The following is a 7600-nucleotide window of genomic DNA, read 5'->3' as shown; positions in this document are numbered from 1 at the left end:
TTCTTCATCTTGTATCAAATTAAGATGCAATCTTGACATTTGCTTCCATACACAAGCACCCTTAAAAGCTTGTAAAGGGTGATGTTTTTCTGTCCAAACACTTGTTATCTTAAAATAATTGAGATTATATGAGCGGTAGGCCTTATCCCTACACAGTGATAACCGTATAGGCACATATATACATGACCTGGATATAATCGAATGTAATTTTGCACAACCTCTGTGTTGTACCACAACTCGCATTCTCTGCCGCCGCCATATCCTACTCCTACTACATCGCCTTCTATCTCCAAATGCGCTACCTGGAAAGATACAAAAAACATCAGATGCAAGCACAATACCAACTGAGCTTCCTCAACTAGGCTAGTAACGTTGTGTATAATCATACATGAATCCGGCCATATATAATGGATATCTTAAACAACGGTGAAGGAGATGAGGAAGCAAAAAAAAAAATTGCGGGGGGGGGGGGGGGGGGGGGGGGGGGGGGGGGGCGGGGGGGGGGGGGGGGGGGGGGGGGGGGGGGGGGGGGGGGGGGGGGGGGGGGGGGGGGGGGGGGGGGGGGGGGGGGGGGGGGGGGGGGGGGGGGGGGGGGGGGGGGGGGGGGGGGGGGGGGGGGGGGGGGGGGGGGGGGGGGGGGGGTGGGGGGGGGGGGGGGGGGGGGGGGGGGGGGGGGGGGGGGGGGGGGGGGGGGGGGGGGGGGGGGGGGTAGGCCCGAATTGTGTAGCCACGACCACTTTAGAAAGACTTCGAGAGACGCAAAAGGACTTAATCAAGGGCGATTGTGTGGTGTTCCAGTGCAACATTGGTGGTTTCTTAGAGCTAAAGACATCATGCCACGCTCATGAGCATAGCTATGACGATGGCGGCAGGACCATAACGACAAGTACTAGTTGAAGCCAACCTCCAATCACCATTCCATTGTTCTTGCCATCAGTGTCGGCGCCTAGAAAGGAAGAATTTTGTCCAGCGGTGTTTTCCAGAAATGCATGGGATGACAACGTAGTAATGCATGTTTATCACCGAAGTCCTATATATAATATCTCGAGTGCAGGGTGGTTTACAATAAAAACGATTGTTTCTCTTAATTCTATCAGACATATCCAATGGCTTATATGAATTATGAGTGGTATTTTGATGTCCCTGGAGAAAAAAATGTATTTTAATGTACTAATTTGTCTCTCTTTGAATAGAATTTTCTCTCTTGGATTATAATTTATTTGTTTCTTTTGCTAATATACTCCTTTCAAGTTTCATCAGTTTGATTAATATGTACTTTGAGTAAGTTTTCTTTGTTGAACAAAAAGAAAATCTAATGCCGGAGTCCTCATCTAATATGCATGATGAAGCGCCGGTCAATTTCAACTATGCAAAAGCGTGCACATTTTGAGTTAGGTACTAACTCATGTTTACTAATTTCTACGAACGATGTTCAACATGGCGGAGCTAGACATAATCAGCTTGGGGGTGGGGGGGCGAAAGACAAAATATGAGTGTTGGGGCATGGAAGCTAAAAGAGTTTTTCTAACCCCTCGCAAAAAAATCCTTCACAACTTGGTTTAATGTTCTCTGCCATTGATGTTCGATGAAACAAACTATTCCTAATCCTGCATAAGTAACCCTTTAAGTTAGGAACTCCCATGACAATTCACGGGTATATGTATTAGATGTACCAACTAAAATTTGTGGACAAATACTTGTGAGTATTAATGTTCCTTCTTCTTGAACAAAAGTACTATTTTTTCTAAACATCTCTAAAACCTACTTAAAAGTATACTTATAAGTATAGCTTATAAGGTGCATTTCATTTGAGAGAAAGGTGGGTATGCCGGAGATATCCACATTCACATGGTTGGCGATATCTGTTTTTCTTTTGGTCGATTGTCTCAGAAGTGGACGACATCTAACAAAATATTTTGGGCTTATTTGGTTCGCATGATTCTATAAACACAAGAAGTGGAAAATCACAGGTTAGAATGACATGGCATATTGAATCCTATATAGGAATAGAAAACTCATGATTTTGTAATCAAAATTGTTTGGTTGCTTAGGATTGGCATGTCAAGTTGCTTTCTCGGACCCCAACATAAACCACCTTATCCTCACTTAGATTGTTCTTTTGGAATTTTCTGCAACATTAGGTGCATGGCATAGTTATCACAAAAGCAGTGAATTTTTTTTTGTAGAATTGCATGCAAAGAGACCATATGGATAGCTCCGATGGTTTCTAATCCTACATACCAAACAAAGCCTACAGGAAAATCTTCTAAGAAATGAAACCCTCCAAAATTTCTATGGAATTTCTTTGAACCAAAGAGTCCCTTCATATTATCTCTTCCTGAGACAACATGTTCCACGGGATTGCTCAATGGAGCTTTTCATCCAACAGTACGTGGAATTGCGGTCCGTTCAAGAACCAGACTGGGGGTTTCGGGACAAGAGGACTACTACAGTAAGCTTAACTTCATAAGATTAAAGTATTTTCTTCATGATGAGCTGAGACTAAGCTAGGATGAATTGTTGTTTCCATGCAGGGTGAGATTGTCCTGAGAACAAATCTGCCGATCGAAAAGCATGCCAGCGAGGTGTACACAAGATCGGTGTACGAACTGTTTGTGCAAGCCATACACAAATCTGAACCTTATGTGGTGGAGGCAGTCATACCCAACCTGAGGTACATAGCACGGCATCCCAGCAATGAAGCAAGGGAGAAGTGGTCTAGGGTGGAATATGAGGTCAATGTTAGAGAAGACAGCGAAGTGTTCACGTGCGTGTGCAAGCAGTTTGAGCATACGGGGTTGCTCTGCTGCCATGCCGTCAAGGTAAAAATTCTCTATCAATACTATCTTCCATCCATTGCTACTGCAGTATTCTTTTGCTCCTACCTTTATCTGCGACATATTGCATACACCCTTCAACACCTTCATGCTTTGAATTTTGTCAGGTAATGATCCACCTGGGCGTGCATGAGATACCAAGGCTACACGTCATGCCACGCTGGATTACCAAGCCACTGCAGTGCCAGATGCACTGCCGTGGTGAACCGCAGGATGAAACGTGCCAGCAATGCAGGCACTCCGTGCTGCATGATAAGCTCTTCGGCCTAGCACGCCGCGCCTGTGAGGATGAACGGTACTATGAGGTCCTCATGAGCGGCCTCGACAGAATGGGTCGAGGATGAATGTGTGTGTGAGCGCGTGTGAGGGTGTGGGGGTGGGTGCATGCGTGTGTGGGCGTGTGGTGTGCGCGTGCACCTCTGAATGACTGAACCTGACTGCGCATGAATGAAGTAGGGCAAACCAGTATTTTGCATGTTTTCCAATGGCCTGGCACCATGGTTGGTTTCCAAGGGGACTCGCCCTTTGTGTAGGTTGTCCGTTTGTGTCCGTCGTGACACCTCCTGAATCCGCCAAACAAAACAGATTGCATAGAAACATTCAGTTTCGTACTATAATATCTAGTATAACACATCCTTTTGAAGGAATATGCTCAGGTTCAGAGTTTCTAATGGAACACAGAGCAGGTGCTGACTTACAGCTTCCTTCTCTGAACCTTCTTCAGTTAACTGAACCCCTTCTTCAGGAACAGATGCTTCATCGTCAGACACTTGTTCTGGAAGCACCGTGACGGACTGTGACATTATCATAGAAGGGAGACATGAAGAATCATAGATAATTAGCAACATTCGCATCCAGGACCTTAACCGTATCCATCAAGTCGCGGATGGATTGATAATGTGAGCTCCGTGCTTTCACTCCTGCTACTATTATTTTCTTGTCTAGTTATGATGGAGCGTCTGTTTATCCTGGTTCTCTATTTGAGATACGCTATATTCATTCAGTCAAGGAGGATCATAATGTGCATTAGCATGTATGCAGGTGAATGGATTCTGCGGTAACAGAGGTTTAACAAATGGATTTTGAGTACTTCTGCTCATGGATGGATCGATAGTGTGAGCTCTGTACTTCTGGTGTTGCTGTTGTTATTTTCACGTCTATTTTCATGGAGCTTCTGTTTATCCGGTTGTCTATTTTAGATACACTAGATTCAGTTAAGGAGAACTGTAATGTCTGTAGAGAGCTTAATTGGCGATGGGGGCATATCTGTTTTCAGTTCAGTCATCTGAAGTAGAAAAATTAGGGGTATGACAAGATTAGGCGAAATCAAAAACAGCACAGTTTGTAGTATTTTGTCTTGTGAAGGTGAGTTGTTTATTCTGCTCTCTACTAATGAAGTTTATTTCAGTGCATGTATTGAACGTTTTTCCTATGTATGACAAGATTAGGGGTACTTGAGCTTGCTATTAACACTACTTCCTGGATCACCTCCATTATCACCTGAATGGTCTCGCAAGCAGTCCCTTCCCTTCTTAGAAAAATCATGGAACTCATCGATTCAGTCCACCAGAATAATAAAAAACGGAGTAGTAGCCAATTTTCCTTCAGAAGTTAGATGTTATATTGCCGCACTGTATAACATGGGTCGCAGAAGAGGAGGGTTGCATGAGTAAGGTTCAATGTGCCCTCCTGAATACCTAAGCAGTTTTTCTTGCTTTTACCTAGCCCCGAGTCCTAACCTTTTGTATATTTTTTTTCTGTTTGATTTGAATCAGTAGGGCCTTAGAACCCCGGGCCAAAAGGTTCTTTCTCATGGCGTCTCTGCCTCCTAGGGAGGACCAGTCAAGAACGAACTGTCATTGCGCTCTTCATGGAGAACTAGATTTCGTGCTTTAAAGGTACACAACCATACAACTTCAATGAACAATCATTAGAAACATATACTTTCCAAAGTACAAATATGGTATGCTACAAAAGACAAATTGCATGAGTTATTTCTTCTGCTCATTAACCATCTGTTTCACCTTGGGCCAGATAGCATCGATGTCTGGGATGTAACTGAATATGTGGATGGATTATCTTGAACAGGCATGACTGAATTTGCATCGAAAGTTTCTATGCTAATTGCACCTTCCAATGCTTTGATCACGGTTGACATTGAAGGCCTTCGAATGCTGTCTTGTTGCAGGCACCATATTGCGAGTTTCATCATTTGAATCACTTCCTCCTTGTGTGAGACCATATCCTCACCATGCTTGTCAATCAGATCAATCAAATGGTTGTTTTGGGCTTTTTCTCATAACATATTTATGAGCTGAACATCCTCCTCAGGCTGAGAGCTGTCAATATTTTTTCTTCCACTTACTATTTCCATGAGAACAACTCCAAAGCTGTAGACGTCAACTTTTTCAGTGATTCGCGAAGTTAACCACTCAGGTGCCAGATATCCAGGTGTTCCTCTCATCATAGTCATTACCTTACTTTGATCCCTATTTATTAACTTACAAAGCCCAAAATCAGCCACTTTAGCACTGAATTTGCCATCCAAGAGAATGTTTTGTGGTTTGATGTCCAAATGAGCAATTATATGCCTGCACTCCTCATGAAGATAACATAGGCCTTTGGCAATACCCAGAATGATCCTCCACCGGGTGCACCAATCAAGAGGGGCATTGTTATGGTGGTAATAGATCCACCTATCAAGCGACCCTCTTGACATATATTCATACACTAGAAGCCTCTCAGATTTCTCTGCGCAGAACCCAATCAACCTGACAAGATTGATATGTTCTATGCTGCCAATAGTCTCTACTTCTGCCAAGAACTCTTTCTTGCCTTGTCTGGCACCTTCCAAACGTTTCACCGCAACTTTCTCTTCACCTAATTCCCCTTGAAAAACTGAACCAAACCCACCGTCTCCTAGCTTCTTACTGAACCCTTCAGTGCATTCGCTCAGCTTTTCGAAAGAAAACCTTGTCGGCATTCCAGGCAATTGATCAAAATCAAATTCATCTTTCTCTTCATATTTCCCCCTCCTCTTTAGACAAAGACATATACCAGTGACAAGTAATAAAAGAGCACCAATAGCTCCAAGTGTAGCTCCTAACATCACCTTCGTTTTGTTTTCATCAATTTGCACCTTGAGGTAAGCAGTAGAGTTGTAGCCAACATCCTCATGCTTCATTGATTGCAAGGAGAAGACCTTTGTCACCCACACACATTCTCCATAGGAATCATTGTGGTAATAACTGAAGATAATGGCCCTACAGGAGCAGCTCTTCAAGCAGGCTTTCTTACAATGAGCCATGCTTTTGGCGTTCACTACCGTGTAGTTCTTATCAAAGTAAGAAATGGAGGGAAGGGCCAATAGTCGATGCCGTTGTTTTTCTTGACAAGAGATTGGAGTTAACGGTGTGCAACCAAGATGGGGCCGTCGTTCGTCCACCGCCTTGAAGAAAGTGTTCTCATACGGACAAATGCATTCGGCCCCGATGCATATGCCATACTCCCCACAAACTGTTGGGTAATCACAATCATCTATCTGCATTACTTCATACAAAATAGATCTGTCATCCCAGTCGTACAACCTCAAGTGTCCATTTGACTCTAGTTTCATGTATTGGTTGGATTCACTTGCTGGCAATGAGATACCACCAAACCTATCTGACTGCACAAAGATCGTGAGGCTCCCGTTCATGAATGTAACCCTTGTTAAATCATTTTCCTTCCTGTGATCGGCCACCGAGTAATAGAATGAAAAGTAGAGTTGTGGTGGTGTGGATTCAACATAAGCATATAATCCGTGTGGGAGTACTGTGATATAGAACTGATTCTTAGTCGTATTTGTTGCAGAGGTACTTGTTGTGAGCTTCATACCTTCTAGAAGTGACTGCCCACGGATCAATGTATCGGTAGGATGATCAAATGACTGCCACACTGTCGCATTTTTCTTGTCAAACAACATCAGATTTCCAATCCCGCTGATCACCATGCCTGCTACAGACTGACCTGAGGTGCTGCTCGACCAGACGTGGCTACCATCAACATCACGGAGGACTAAATTTCCGTGCGAGGTAAACTCGAGGGTGGCATTCTCCCTGACAAGGTGATCCCGGTTGGCAGACCAGACAACCTGCTCCAGAAAAAGCCGGTTCCTTGCATAGCTGACAATAGAAACAGCAAAGAGGGACACGTCGCACACGGGGGTGGAGGCACAAACGAACCCCGCGGCAAAGGCGAACCCGGAGCTAGAATTAGCTCCTTGTGGTACAAAACTGGTGACAGCAGCTGGGTCCACGGTGGGTATATCATAGTAGGAGGAGGAGGCGTTGTTGATCCACACCATCGAAGGTTTGGCCATGGAATAGTTAAAGGGCTGCGAGGTGGAGAGTAATGGCGCCGTAGTTGTAAGTACAAGGATGAAGAGATTGGCAGGACCCATGCCGCTTGGGAGGAACCAGAGTCTACAATTAAGAATAATCAGTTGATTCTCTTGGCTCATGAATCATGATAAGCCGCCAAGAAACTGGGGAAGAACTAGTAGAAGATTAGAGCAAAATCACAAGGTCGCACCTTATGGTCCTGAGCTGCCGACGGAGAAGATCATGCCGATCACCGGAAAAAGGATGGCCGGTGATCCCCGGGTTGCGTGCCCGGACTCGTTGGGAGCAATGTTTTGTGATTCTGGAGATGTCACTGATTTGCTCTGCTGACCCAAGACTTCCATTGGTAGTTGCCGAGTATGCAAGTCAACAAGTCTCTGT

At 44.6% G+C, this 7600-nt stretch overlaps 1 pseudogene; it reads right to left on the bottom strand.

Annotated features, from left to right (window-relative positions):
- Positions 1 to 4748: 4748 nt before the first annotated feature.
- LOC125515529 lies at positions 4749 to 7600 on the bottom strand (annotated as a pseudogene).

The sequence above is a fragment of the Triticum urartu genome, chromosome 6 (genome assembly GCF_003073215.2).
Source record: "Triticum urartu cultivar G1812 chromosome 6, Tu2.1, whole genome shotgun sequence".
Lineage (NCBI taxonomy): Eukaryota > Viridiplantae > Streptophyta > Magnoliopsida > Poales > Poaceae > Triticum > Triticum urartu.
The sequence above is the reverse complement of the archived record's forward strand: the minus strand, read 5'-3'. Positions and strand labels throughout refer to the sequence as shown.